The 15,760-nt window shown below is 43.6% G+C and overlaps 1 pseudogene; it reads right to left on the minus strand.

Moving 5' to 3' along the window:
- Nucleotides 1–2,506: 2,506 nt before the first annotated feature.
- Rnd2-ps1 (rho family GTPase 2, pseudogene 1) lies at nucleotides 2,507–3,403 on the minus strand (annotated as a pseudogene).
- Between the last annotated feature and the right edge of the window lie 12,357 nt (nucleotides 3,404–15,760).

Genomic DNA, 15,760 nt, shown 5'->3' on the forward strand with positions numbered 1-15,760 from the left:
ACCTGTAAGTATCTGCTCTCTCAGTTAGCTTGAGTGGCCATTATTAAGAGAATCACACTAACACTATCATTAATTCTTTCAACGCCCATGGATTAAAAGTCGACTGTAGAGGCTGTGTGTGGTGGCAGACGATCTCTGTGAACTTGAGGCCAGCCTGCTATGCATAGCAAGTTCTAGGCCAGCCAGGGATATAAGTAAGACCCAATCTCAAGGAAAAGAAAAGAAAGCCTGCCGTCCATCAATTGTCGGGCTCTAAATGCTATGTATGTCTCTTGAGGCGGTGCCACAGAATTTTGTATTTTGTAAAAAAACAAAAGAGTCGAATATGTGGAGTGAATTAACAAGCAGATGGAGCAAGAAAGCAGATGACACAGCAGGATAAAGAGCAGTGAGATGGGGCTGAGAGATGGCTCAGGTAAGAGCACTGGCTGCTGCCGGTCCAGAAGACCCAGGTTCAATCCATAGTACCTAGGTGGAGACTGACAATCATCTATAAGTCTACTCTCAGGGATTTGACACCCTCATCTGGCCCCATCTCGGTCAGGCACAAAAGTGGTACATAGACACCCTTGCAGATAAAACACCTTCTACCCCAGGAATGGTATGGTAACAAATACATATGAGTATCGAGAGGGAAGTCTACAGTGACCTTTGTGGGGGCCTCGGTAGTCTAAAAAGAAACAAAGAAGTAGATATCAAAGATCAACATGGCTAGCCATAGGACATACACACTTTAGAGAATTCTGTCTTCAATTTTGTGGGGCCTTCTCAAATCACATGGCAACTTTCACCAGTCTTTTTCAAAGTTTAATTTCCACCACTGCCATAAAGGAGGTGCTTGAAAATGGAGTTCATAACAGAACCTAGAGGAGATGTGAATGAGCTGAATGGAGTTGATATGGATTTCCTAGCGCGGTGAGTTTGCTTGACATTTGCTGGAAGTAAATAAAAGAAGTGGAATAGAAAAAACAAAGCAAATATTTGAGGAAAAGTAATGTAGTGTACCCCAACATCTACTAACAGCATTCATTATTCCTAAGCCCTTATGTGTACACACACACACATACACACACACACATACACACACACACACACACATACACACACACACACACACACACACACACACACGGGTGAAGGGAGAGAGGAGAGAATGTTTGTGAAATTGTCGGGATACTTGTACTAGTGTTTGTTTTGTTTATTTTCCTAACCAAACAGACATACTTCATCCAAGACGAGCAATCTATTTGTACTAACCAAATATATGCATTTTTCTATCCTCATGGCAACCAATTCCCCAACTCTTTGGACATTAACAGTGTCTCCAACAGTTCACTTGAGTCTGAAATTAATTACCAGGAGTCAGCATGAGACTCCAGATTACAGCTCAGCTGCACAAGACCAACTTCATTTTAGCTGCCAGTCACCATGTCAGGTCACCCATGTGTCTCCATTCCCCTCCATAGGGCTATGTGATGGCTGAAAACTGAATGGATTTCCACAGTGCAGTATGAGGATTGGAGAAATGCACACACTGACAGATGTACCCGCCACACATTTTTGTGTGTGGTAAGAACACTTATGACCTACTCTTTTCAACTTTCAAGCATATAGTAACACATTATTAACTATGGTTACCATGCTTTACAATAGAACCCAGGAACCTGGCAGCCCTATCCACTTAAAACTGGATTCTTTGGCCAGTATCTCTATATTCCTCTTCATTCACTTGTAGACCCTGCCAACCATCATTCTACATTGGGCTTCTTGAGTTCACCTTTTTCAATTTGCACTTATAAGAGAGAATGCACAGTATTTGTCTTTCTAAACCTGGCTGGTTTTGCTTAGCATAATATCCTGAATGTTAATGTGAACTGTCACAAATGGTAACTGTACCCCATTCCCTCTGTCCATCGGTTGACAGACAATTGGTTCCATATCTTGGCTATTACAAATAATATTGCAAAGGTGATGTGAATACAAGCATTTCTTTGATTTCATTTCCTTTGGTTTTGTATATACCCAGCAGTGAGATTCCTGGATCATATTCTATTTTTTTTTTCCATAGCCGTTTTCCATGGTCATGGGCTTTTATTTGCGTACTGTTGGGGAAGGGGGGAAGCTCGAACTGGTTGGTGGGTTGATGGGAGGAAAGAACTTCTTGCTGTAAAATTTAGTGCATGTTGCCTGAAAGGTTAGCGTGTCTGAGAACAGATGTGGAAGTGAGAGGAGAGACAAAGAGAAGGTCATCAAATGGACACTTTCCTCGGGGAAGGCAGACGGGGATATGGGGACCAGGGTGAGCAAGGAAGATACACTTTCTATAGGAGACTCAACCAAAGTCATTGCTTGGTTTCCCGAACACCCACCTGCCCTATCCAAGTTCATGCCCCCATGCCTACCCTGTTAGCTCTCTCAGCTACCAGCTGGGAAAGGGTTAAGGATGTAGCTCCTCCAACTAGAATTGCTCCTCTGCCTGCCCTGCTCTTCCAGCCAGGGTCAGGAGGTCAGAAAGTCCAGGAGTGCACAGGGGAACAATCGTGTCTCTCACCTAGCCCTCTTCCTTCTCTGCCCTGCTGCAACCCCTCACATGAGGTTACAGCTCTTGGCTCGATCTTTATGCATCTCGCCCTCACTTTCCCGGTCTGGCTGTCCCGATCCAGTTGAGTGGATCGCTGCAGTCCTTGGCGAGAGTTTGTTCAGCGGAGCTGCCTATGGCCAGCACGGCCAAGAGAAGCCACTGTGGCCACATGGAAGACGTCCCTGACGCTGCGCTCGGAAGACCGGGAGGAGCATTCAATGTAGGACACAGTACCCTGCTCCTGTGTGACGGGGATAAGTCTCTGCTTGGATAGCTCCCTCAGGGTGGCCAGGTCAGTCCGCATGTCCAGTTTACAGCCAACCAGCACCACCTTGGCATTGGGGCAAAACTCCTGAGTCTCTCCTTGCCACTTCTTGAGGACACTGTCCAGTGTTTCTGGCTGGCTAACGTCAAAGCACAGCATCAGAATCTGGGTAGGCCAGAGGCCGGACATTGTCATAGTAAGAGGAACCTGAAGTATCCCACATGATGAGCTCAATGCGGCGCTTGTCGGTCTCGAAGCTGTCAGTGTAGTTCTCAAACACCGTGGGACATAACTCCCGGGGTAGGCATCCTTGGCGAACACATGCAGCAGCGCTGTCTTGCCGCACTCTGCGTCCTCCACCACTACGATCTTGCAGCAGTCACTCTGCCTCTCCATAGTCCTGGCTACGCGCCAGCCCCCCACGCTGCCCCCCTCCCGGACACAGCCACCGCCTCTGCTGCCTCCACCAGCATCCATATGCTATTTTTAATTTTTGAGGCACTTCTACAAAGCTTTTCATACTGCCGCACCAACTAACACACTGACAGTGTATGGCAGTTTCCCTTCCTACAATCCTCACAGACACTAGTTTTTGCCTTCTTAATAATGGCTATTCTAACAGGTGTGAGGTAATATTTCACTCTGGTTTTCTTTAATCTTTTTAAGGTTTCTTTATTTTTATGTTTATGGGAATGAGTGTTTGCCTCTATGTATATGCACGCCATACACATGCCTTGTGCCCGCAGTGGCCAGAAAAGGCACTGGGTCACTGAAGCTGGAGTGATAGACAGTTGTGAGCTGCTACATGGGTGCTGGGAACTGAACCCATGTCAAGAGCAGCATGTGCTCTCAATCACTGAGCCATCTCTCCAGCCCATCACTGTGGTTTTTGCACTTCTCTGATGATTAGTGAGGTTGTGAAGTTTCTATGTACCTGTTGGCCAGTTTTACATCTTCGTTAAAAAGGCTGTTAGGTAATTTGATGTTCTGGATACCGCTGTTGCTCCCAGAAGCCTCTGCCTACTGAGTGTTAGGATTACACACGTGGAGAAACCACTGCCCCACTCCCAGTGTATTTTAAATGAACAGCTAGACAGGAAGTCCAGAGAACAAGGTGCAGAGGAGCGCTGGAATAAGGACTTCTGTTCGTGGAGTTGTGGTGAATGTGTTTGCCAGATGAAAAGCTCTTCGAACCCCAGAAGTTAGGGACAGCGCTAAAAGCTCTACACTTCAGATCAAGATGTTAGACCTGCTAGTCCCTACCATGAAGCTGCCTGAAGATTTCCAACTACCAGCTAGCTAATTAGCATAGGAATGATACTTACAATTCCAGCAGTCCCTGGCATTTTAGGAGCTGTGCCAGGAACCAAAAATATATAAACGTATTCTTATTATATACCTCCACGGAGAAGGGCTATTGTGTGCATTTTATCAGTGCTATGGAAATCAATGTAAAATCTGAGTAAGTTCACCTAAATGGAAGAGTACAGATTTGTGCTTCAACTTTCCATGCGCATCTAGTCAGACCAGACGTGGGCCCTTTCACAAGGGTCATTGATGTCCATGCTGTGAATAAAGAGTGACCTTGCAGGGCTCCTGGGCTCTCAGCCATATGGTCTTCACTAGGAGTTTCTAGTTCCTCCCTCACTTCTTACATTTCATGGACTTGTCTCATGATGGCACCATTGTGACAGGCTAGTCACACCCTTGCACTGCTACTTCCTTAAAGCCTTTCTCAAGTCCAGTAAATTTATCCTTAAGCACTGAACCGTCTCTCTAGCCCAATAGGCTTCTTAATACAGTTTTTGCCCCTGTGATGAGACTGTATCATCATCTTACATCTGCCGATTCCTGCTCTGTTGTCCCGATCGGCTGTTTCCTGGTATTAAAGGGTCTACGCTCCAACAGGATTCCAAGGACACAGTTTGTGTTTCCAAGTTTCCAGGTTTCCCTCCATGTCTTGTGTTTCTCCTCAGTAATACAATAAGTGGTTAGAACTAAGACTAGGTCACCCACCGAAGATCAAAAGGTAAAGCTCAGGTCTGCAAGTTACTAGTAAATTGCTAAATATCCTCATAGTAACTTCCCATTTTCTTTTGGTGCTGCTGAAGTTACAACATTGAGAAAGGGACGGGGTTGGGGATTTAGCTCAGTGGTAGAGCACTTGCCTAGCAAACGCAAGACCCTGGGTTCGGTCCCCAGCTCTGGAAAAAAAAAAAAAAGAAAAAAAAAAAGAGAAAGGGACGTGGATTCTAAATATCCTCAAGGGTCTAAGCATTTCCCATACAGGGAGTCCTACAGGCATAGGAGAATATGGATGCCGGGGGGTTGACGGCTTGGTCCTCTTGGTTAAGTGGGAGGGTGTGGAGCTGGTAAGGAGCTTCACTGAGGAAAGAAGAGATTCGATCTTCTGAGTGTTCTCCCTCTGGGGATTTGGATACAGAGGCAATCTAAAGTATCAAGGGTGCCTTGCCTTTGTACAGACTTTTCATCCTGGTGAAGGGCCATGGAAGCTTGGACATAAGGCATTGTAGAGCATTTCAGTTCCTACAAAGCAAGCATAGGGTGATGTGGTTTCAGCTTTCATCCTTTAACGAAACTTTCCTGTCTCCCAGAAGGTATGGCAGTAAATTAATAGGAACCTCTTTTTCCTATTTTTTAGAATCAAAATTGTTCTGTTTTTTATATAAGAATTTCATGAATTGTATTTATGTATTATTTATTTGTGTGCATGCCCGTATATGTGTGTGTGTATGCATAGCTGTGTGTTTGTATCTCTCTCTCCTTCTCCCTCTCCCACACCCTATTTGTGTGTGTGTGTATGTGTGCGCGTGTGTGTGTGTGTGTGTGTGTGTGTGTGTGTGTGTGTGTGCCATCTGTTGAGGATTTGATTTATGCTTACATGGGAATTCGCACGTCCGCTGCAGGTCCCTGCCAAAAATTGGTTTTCTGACTGATCAATAAAGAGGCAGCAGCTAATGGCCAGGCATGGGGACAGACATGGGACTTTGAGGATTCCTGGAGAGGAAACACTGGAGAGAGAAGGAGAATCACAAGGGCAGAAGGAAGGAATAGGATACAAACATCAGAGCTGTGGAAGACAGAGAACCAACCATGTAAGAATCAGGGAAAAGTGGGTCCAGAGTCCACTTTAGGCCTGGGGTAGCAGAGATAAAGTATAGATTTTAGAAAGTAATAACTCAAGAATACTGGAGCAGAGTGTGTTAGTCACGTGGAGGTTCAGGAGTGGTACAGCTATTGAGCTAGCTTATTTAAATAAGTCTCTCTCTCTCTCTCTCTCTCTCTCTCTCTCTCTCTCTCTGTGTGTGTGTGTGTGTGTGTGTGTGTGTGTGTGTGTGTGTGTGTTCCCGTCCGGCTCCAGAGCATCTGGGGTGGGCGGCGTTAAGCATGCTATTGCCCATTTGGGAGCTCAGGGCAGTTAAAAACTTACCTCTTCACCGTCATATCAAATGAAGGGGAGAGAGGGCAATGTGTGAGTTGGTTCTCTCCTTCAGTCATGTGGGTCCTAGGGCAAACACCTCACCAGCTGAGCCATTTAGCCAGCTTTATTCCAATTCTAGAGGATACACAGTACCAGGAAATGAAAATGTCATTTCCATGATGTCCTAAGAGGAGGACAAGAAGTGGATGCTGTCTCAAATGAGAGCCACATCACTCCTGTCATTCACAGAATTCTTCAGGTTTATACGATGGTTTTGCAGTGTCACCTTCTCCCATCTCACCAGGCATTCATGGAGATTCCAAGTGTAACCCACTGGTTGAGGTGGAACATGGAGACACATGCATTCACTTCCAGCACTCAGGCACATGACACACACACACACACACACACACACACACACACACACACACACTGGTTGAGCTTTCAACCCTTCTGAGCTTGCTTGTTCTTCCCCAAGATTGGACCTGAAACAACTGCCTGTGTTCTTCTCTCCTAGGAGAGTATCAGAATGAAGGTCCTTAGCACAGGCACCTCTGAGGTTATTTGCTTCTTGTTCACATGTGTGTTTTAAGTTTTAATTGCATATGTTTGGATGTTTTGCCTCCATGCATATCTGTGCACCACATACATACCTGGTGCCTATGGAGGATAGGAGAGATTACCAGAATCTTTTGAATTTGAGATTTGAGTTACATTCGGTTGGGAGCCGCCATGTGAGTGCTAAGAACTGAATTTAAGTCCTTCTGAAGAGCAGCCTTCGGGATGTTCATAACCACTGAGCCCTTCCTCTGGCCCCTGGAATTATTTGTTTTAGTTGTTATTCTACCTCAGTAGAAAGGGTCTCTATTCAAAGGAGGGGAGGGGGAGGGGGAGCAGGAGGAAGAATTGTATGAATTGTAAACAAACAATAACACTATACCACAACACAGGAAATGAGAAGTAAAAAAGTAATGAGAAAAATGTGTTTTAATGTATTTGAAGCATATTCCTTTCTTCTGAATATGAGAAAAAGTTTAATACATATAATTGTAAACCATTGTCTACTTCAATGTAACTAAAACTAGCAGTTTCTTAAAATATAGTATCTGTCAATGGGTTAACAATGTCTGGCCACATACTGCCATTCATCTATAAGTATAAATATGATGGATAAAAGAATTATGTACAAAACCAAACCAAACCTAACCAAAACCAAACAAAAAATTCTTAATGCAGGGAGTGTTCATGATCAACTGAGCAAAGTCTCAACGGCTGTTCTGTGGAATTCTGATACAAAGGAGGAGTAGCTATCGCCTGGAGTATCCAGTTAACAAGTCATAGGCTGCCACAGACTGAAAAAATCTGGGTAACTAACTAGTCAGAGTCAGAAAGAACAAACAACAGATTGGGCAATATTTGCTGTTTGTCTGCGGGGTGTTTTGTCCTGTGGGTTGTCTTACGTGCTGAGCGATAAGGAAGTGAAAGGGTAAGAAGGAAGTGCACAGTGGACAGAGGGGGGCTGAGTCTTCCTAGAGAAGCTAGGGAAGTGGGACCTCAGGAGCAGAGAGGAAGTAAGGAGCACTTTAACTATTGTGGTTTCGACCAATGGGAGACTTAGCACTGGGAAGAGCTGGCGACAACGTCCAGTGCTCATTTACTGCTCATGAAGAGCTCCTGTCTCAGCACCCAGATCAGCTGCTTAGCCTGGAACCAGCTGTAGGGGGTATGCAGTGCCTCTGACCTCCATGACCTCCTCAGTGCAAGTACACGCCACACACACACACACACACACACACACACACACACACACACACGATAGATAGATAGATAGATAGATAGATAGATAGATAGATAGATAGATAGATAGATAGATAGATAGATTGATTGAAAAAGGAGAGAACCAGCAAAGAATCAAAAACAACTTGTTCCTATAGGGATTATGTTGTGGGGTGTCCACCAGAGACTACTACTTGGACATGAATTTCAGCCAATAGAAAGTCTTTATTAGCCAGACGGTGACTACACTGAATGTCAGGGATCCCAGTGTAGCCTGGAGCCGTTCTCAGGAGCTTTTAAGGACAGTAATCATATTCTGGGTTGTCATACTTCAGTTAACAGACCAGTTAGCCAGAAGCAGAACTACAGAAGCCAAATGCAACGCTAATACATTTAGAGATTTCCCCAGAACTGTGAACTTTAATGGGTTAGATTTTTACTACTACTTGGCTATCTTATGGGCTGAATGGCACATCATGGAGTCAGTTGTGCTAAGGTCTGGGGGTCTGTTACATTTGTGCTACGGCACTGCTGGTTAGACAATGTTGGTAGTAAGGACATTTTAGGGATGCTACAGACACAGCAGAGCAGATGCAGACAGGTGTCCAAGGAAAACTGTTTATTGGGCTTTTACAGAGAGTTCTGACCTTTGCGTTCAGACACCAGGGATATATGCAGCTCTTTTGAAGACAACATGGCATGTGACTTGTTTTGGCCAATTAAATTAGGAGTGGGGTTAGGGATGTCGGTGAGCAGTAGAGTTCTGGAAAGCACTTGCCTAGCATACATAGGGCTTGGATTTTCTTCCTCAAAACACAGAAATAAGGGTTTGGGGAGGTATAAAGGAAAAAGGCTAAAGAAAACTACTTTTCAACCACTGAGATTTGAACTATTGGCATGAATTAATCTGTCTTTACTAATGTAACGGCTCATATTACCAACATGTATGCTAGAGGCCGGGAGTTCAGCAGTCAGTAGGAAAGACTCAGTGGAGATGGGTTTAAGTTATAAATAATGGAGTAACCTGGAATTATTGAAAGATTTATGTGTGAATGGTCAAAAACCCTGGCCTGAAAATAATACACTTCTCACCACCTACAGAAACATGCCTGACTTAAATGTCTCCCAGTAAAGCTATTCAGATATGGTCATGTGTACAAATGAAATGGCGAAATTCCCCAGAAGTGTCCCCAGTACTCCTTTTCTTTCCACAATCAAGATCTACATTCGTGTTGACTTCACATTGCTTCCTCTTTAGATGCTTCAGCATTTAGTCTTGCTTTCAAAATCCCTGCCAGATTAGCCATTGTCTTTACTCACAATTCGCCTGCCCTAGTTCAAACGTATGTGATTCATACGAGACTACTGTCACTCTCATCTTCAATATATGTTCCACATATCCATATACCCATTGCCCCTAAGCCAGTCTTCTCTTTCTTTGTTTAAAATGGGATCTATTAGGGTTGAAGAGAAGGCTCAGCAGTTAAGAGCACTGGCTGCTTTTCCAGAGGACCCGAGTTCAATTCCCAGCTAACAAACATCTGTAACTTCAGTTCCGTGGAACCGATACCTTCTTCTAACCTCCTTAGGCACCAGACACATACATAGTGCACAGAAATTTACCCAAACACTCAGAATAAAATGTTTAAAATGTTGATAAAACACTTAAAGAATAAAATCCGTCTGTGCATTTTATTTCATGTTTATATGTGTGTTGTATGGCAGGGCTTGCAGATCCCGTGATGTGCTTGTGAAGGTCTAAGGACAGCTCTTGGGAGTTAGTCATGGTCTACCTTTCTAAGGCTCCATGATGACCCACAGCACCTGCGTATGCCCACCCATCCCTTCCCACAGCTCACTAGTCCTTGCATTCTGAATGGAGCATTTCCTGTGTCTGAATGCCCCTGCCCCTTATTTTAACTGATGCTTTCATCTGCAGCTCCACCATGGTCTTCTATTCCTCTTTTCATTCCAGAACCCCACATGGCTTTAAGGCTCATTTCCCTCACTTGGCAAAGACTGACACAACAAATCCTACCCAAAGAGTCTCCTTCTTACATAGCACTCAGTCCCAGAGTTCCAAGTTCTCTTTGATGTCATACTGAATAACCCTTCAATTTAATAGTAGAGGTTGTGAGACTTGGCCAGTGCTCTACCAACAGAGGCAGCTGAAACAAGAATCTTAATTGTTGGGCGGGAGAGATGACTCAGTGGTTAAGAGCACAGACTGCTCTTCCAGACGTCCTGAGTTCAAATCCCAGCAACCACATGGTGGCTCACAACCATCTGTAATGGGATCCGATGCCCTCTTCTGGTGTGTCTGAAGTGTACTCATATACAAAATGAATAAATAAATTAAAAAAAAAGAATCTTAATTGTCTTCACATATATATGTAGATACCACGGTGAAAAATTATTACTTTGTATGTTAACCTAAATGGAACAAAGAAAACATTCTAGGTGTCTTACACCTGGTCTACCTCTAACCATATCTTACTATCTTTTCTTTACCAGCCAGAATGTATTTTATTTCATTATTCTTTTCTTTTCTTTTTTTTCCCCTGGAGCTGAGGACCGAACCCAGGGCCTTGCGCTTGCTAGGCAAGCGCTCTACCACTGAGCTAAATCCCCAACCCCAATTATTTTCTTTTGAGATAGGGTCTCACTATGTTGCTGGCCTGGAACTCACTATGTAGAGTATGCTGACCTCCAACTCACAGAGATTTGCCCTCTGGCCAGCGCTCAGATTTAAGGCATATGTCCATCCAATGAGTTTAATCCCATTCAAGCTTATATTTTGTTTAATGTTTGTTTTCTACCAAAACATTCAGATTAAATTATAGACAGAGCAGGATAATTATTGGCGTAGGGTTTACTATCAGGTGACAAGCCTTCATTTTGGATATTCAAGGCTGGAGTTCAAAAGAAGGGTTAAATAGGATCTGTGAAATCCAATAGAGAATTTTATGAGTCTATTAGACAGTGCTACAACTTTGTCACGTCTGAGCTCAGGAGGTGGACAGGCCTGAGCTACGCTATGCGTCTAACAACTCCTGACTGTGTGCATGCTAACTCTGAGTCAAATGATTACAGGCTTGTATCCTGCTGGGAGGTAGGAGCTCAGGCTGACTTGGAGCTAAGGCTGCAGATATTCCGAGGCCTCAAGGGCTTGCTGCAGGAGAGGAAAAGGAAGGGTGGAGCTTCCCCTGTTACTGTAACTCACAGATTTCTGGGAAACCTGCAATAACATGAATTTTAGGGACAAGTCTCTCAGCACTGACAAAAACAAACAGGGTGGAACTGACACAGCAGGAGATGAGCTTCAGCAGGAGGAAGTCGAAAGAAAAAAAGAGGAAGTGGCTAGAACAAAGGAAGACTAAAGGAAACTGAGTACAAAAGGGGTAGGTTTTGTTACTGCCGACTTTTATTAAAATAGAAGGTAGGCAAATGAAGTATTTTAAGGCTGGTTCTGCTGGAAGATAAGAATGGAACGATGTTTTTAAAGAAACAATCCAAGAATAGTTAGCATGCATTCCCCTGAGACTCATTTTCCTATTTTGCCTTGGTAAACACAACGGCTCGGCGTTCAACCCTGTACTAGGGACACGGAAAGGGCTGGCTGAGTTCCTGATCTCAAAGTACGGTCAAGGCAACAGTACAGACGGACACACAGACTGGCTGTGAACCAGAAGTGCTGAGATGTGGTTGCTGGAAGACAGAGGTGGGGAGGGGATTTCAAGGAATATTCACAGTGTTAAGTACAGATGGCTTCTAAGTGCATTCTGTGGACTTTGACATTTGAGCCTCCTGATAGCATAGGTACCATTTCACTATGCTTGTTCTTCAGATGTAAAAACTGATGCTTAGAGGCTGGAGAAATGGCTCAGTGGTTAGGAGCACTGTCTGCTCTTCCAGAGGTCCTGAGTTCAATTCTCTGCAACCACAAGGTGGCTCACAACCATCTATACTGGGATCTGACACCCTCTTCTGGCAGGCAGATAAAGTATTCATATGCATAAAATAAATAAATTTTTAAGCAAAACAAGACAAAAAACAAAAGATGAGCCTACAATGAAATAAATTACACAAGAGCATACCTCTGCGGTGAAATGAAAGTTTCATCAGAAGAAAACCTGTGCTAGGGCTGGGAAGGTAGCTCAGTGGTTAGGGTGGTCACCTAATGGGCACTAAGCCTGCGTTTGAGTCCCTGCTCTTCATCAAAGCAACTGGCGCAGCGAGCCAGGAGGTTCTTCTTCTTAGGCGTCATTAGCTCTAGGGCAGCCTCACTAATTCCTTCTGAGTCTCAGCTGCTGCTTTTGCAACCTAAGTCTGCTTGCTATCATGGTTATGGATCTATCCGAGAGAATAGAAATCATATTTATGTAGTTTTTGCACAGGTAGAAAGGAGTGGAGTCTTAGGTAAATGGTAGTTGGTGTTGCTCTAAGCTCCAGACCTACTAAGAAGTAAGGATTTCAAGAAGTCTACACCTCCCTCCTCTCTCTCAATCGAACTGTGGAAGATCATTCTGGCACAATATGGTGTTAATCCTACTGGGCAAGAGTAAGATCACTACCACAGTTTTTGAGCTAAGTTTGAAATCTAACTTTATTAAATACTGATCAGGACCATGGACATTGCCCAGGTCCACACCTAAGTTTCCCAGGAAATGACTAGAGCCAGAGTGTATAATTGGAAACCCCAGAAGGCTTTGTCCAATCAGGGGCAAGCATACATCCTGACATACTTCTTACGTACCTTCTTACGTACCTCCTGCTTACGTGTGATCAAGTACATCTTGTGGGGCAATCAAGCTTGTTTACAAAATTGAAAACATGTGGTTTGTTATCTTACACGAACAGTAGCCCTTAGTATTCCCAGAAGTTATCCGTCCTTGGGCAAGTGAGGCTTACAGGTTAGAGCAGTGGTTCTCAACCTTTTTAATCCTGTGGCCCCCTTAATACAGGTCCTCATGTTGTGACTCTCAACATAACATTATTTTCATTGCTACTTCATAGCTGTAATTTTGCTACAGTTATGAATTGCAATCAATGTAAATATCAGATAGGTAGATAGATGATCTTGGGGGACTTCTGTGAACGTGTCATTTACCCTACAAAGGGGTTGTGACCACAGGCTGAGAACCAATGGGTTAGAGGTGTTTTTTGTTTTACAAATCTCTTAAGCACAGCAATTAAACTTAAAACAGAACTTTAGCCATTACAATGGGTTGGTGGAAGATACAACTAGAAGCAGAAAAACTGGGCCAGAGGTTGCAGCTACGTGGCAAACAGCTTCTAGAAAGATTATCCATCTCATACCAACTCTTTCCTTTTGTTTTTTTTTTTTAAGATTTATTTATTTATTATATATAAGTACACTGTAGCTGTCTTCAGACACACCAGAAGAGGGCATCGGATCTCTTTACAGATGGTTGTGAGCCACCATGTGGTTGCTGGGAATTGAACTCATGACCTCTGGAAGAGCAGTCGGGTGCTCTTAACCGCTGAGCCATCTCTCCAGCCCCAACTTTTTCCTTTTGATAAAAGTCTCTAATATACAAGGATCATTCTCTGCAGCTATTCTTTGCATCAGAAGCTCAGCCAACTCCCCCACTTTCTTAACCTGTGCTGCTCTTCAGGCTCTCCCAGAAATTTTGAACCACAAGGTTTAGCGTTGTTAGAAACAAGTCACATTTGGTGTAGACACTTTCGAGCAATGATTCTCAAACTGTGGATCACGACCCCTTTGTGGGACAAATGACCCTTTCACAGGGATGGCCTAAGACCATCAGAAAACACAGAGAGTTACATTATACTTTATAACATTAGCAAGATTACAGTTATGAAGTTACAACAAAAGTAATTTTATGGTTGGGGATCACCACAGTATGAGGAACTGTATTAAAGGGTCACAGCATTAGGTAGGTCAAGAACCACTGCTTTAGAGAAAGACCCAGAAAAATCCCATTTCTGTCAAAGTCTGTACAATTGTCATGAAGGTTGCCTTTCCACAGCGAGTATACCTTCGTTCTATGTGCACATCCACTCAGTTCATTTTTATTTTGTTTTCTTTTCATTTTAATTTATTTTCTCTCTTAAAGTGATAGTTTCCATCAATACGACTCTAATGCATGCCACAGTCATGAAAACAGAAATCAAGCTAGTGTGTAGGCTTTGGGGAGAAAACCATGTACAGTTTGGTGTAAGGGAGAGTTTAGAATGATTTCCTGACTTGAGGAGATGAGGCCCACATTGCAATCATTATGAAAAAATGGGGGAGGGGCCCTAAGGGGAAACAGTGGACTTGAAGTGCCCAGAGAAACTCCTGTAGAGAAGTTCAGAAAATTAAATAGTTGAAACTTGGACTCAGGGAGAAAAGTCTGAGCTCGAGATATCTATATGAGAGCTTCTGGAATTTCCCTAGTATCAGTACTTCCTCAAAGGACGGAGATCACCCAGGATGTTGAAAGATTAAGAATTCAGGAATGAAATTGTAAAGAATACCAATGGCAAAGAGGGAAGTGGTGGGAAAAATTCTCAAAGGAAATGAGAAGGAATGGTCAGAGAGGGAGAAGCAAAGCTAGGAAGAAAGGTGCGGGATGAAGCAGGTATCGTAGAAGGACGTGTCTCTAGACGGTTCAGCATCTCTTCCAGCAGCCCCTTCATCCACAGCTAGCCGTCTGCTAGAACTGACCCGTTCACACACACCCAGGGACTTTCAATGTCTTCACCTGTCCCTGCTTTGATCCGTGGGCCTCCCTGCACTGCCTGGCTTCTTTGGCTCAGTGACTCAACCGGGCTATCTGATGGCCGTTAAATGTTGTAAGTCTCCAACAGGGAAAGAAACACAATCGAAAGCAACCTACGGCTCTTTTATACAATACACCTGTATTATTAGCACTCACAGAAGGGAGGCAAAGCCTTGTGTTAACAGAGGCTCTGGGGAGGAAGGCAGGCACTGACTCTATTGGAGGCATCTTAAGGACAGACAACTTTTGTGCAGAGTAATCAGAGAAGCAATATCAAACCTGTGTGTATCCATTGTTTGCTTTGGAACCTACATCAAGGAGAGAGACTAGGAGAGAAAAGTAGTAAATGGTAATAATTCAGGTCCCATGGTTTGTAACAGTTTGAAACTGGACAAGATCCAAAGCCCCAGCTCTAAAGCTTCGATTAAACAACGGCACACCAACGGACTCAGATCGCTTTGTAACCACCAAAAAACCCCTGATAACCATGTGGGCATGGAAATACTACTGTGAAGTAAAATGAAGCAAAAACAACAACAAAAAAAATCACACCAAATACTGGCAACTGTGTACAGAAACTGGAATTTGTATGCTCTCTTAGTAGGATGTAAAATGGTGAAATCACCTTGGGAAACTGTGGCATTTGGTTCGGCTATGCCATTCCTAGATGTAAACCCAAGTTGAAAACCACAGCTTCATACGAAACCTGATAGATAACATTCATAGCATCATCTCTAATAACAACAAAAGGTAACAACCCAAATGGCCACTAACTGATGAGCGAATGACACATGGCCAATCTATCACATCCACACGTGGGTGAACTTTGAAAACACCATTACGCTTATTTAGTAAAAGGCAGGCATGAAGACACACATACACACGTGCAAAATTATATATGCTTATTAACACATAATTACATATTACATATTTATTCATAAGTACAT

Source organism: Rattus norvegicus, chromosome 1 (assembly GCF_036323735.1).
Source record: "Rattus norvegicus strain BN/NHsdMcwi chromosome 1, GRCr8, whole genome shotgun sequence".
NCBI lineage: Eukaryota > Metazoa > Chordata > Mammalia > Rodentia > Muridae > Rattus > Rattus norvegicus.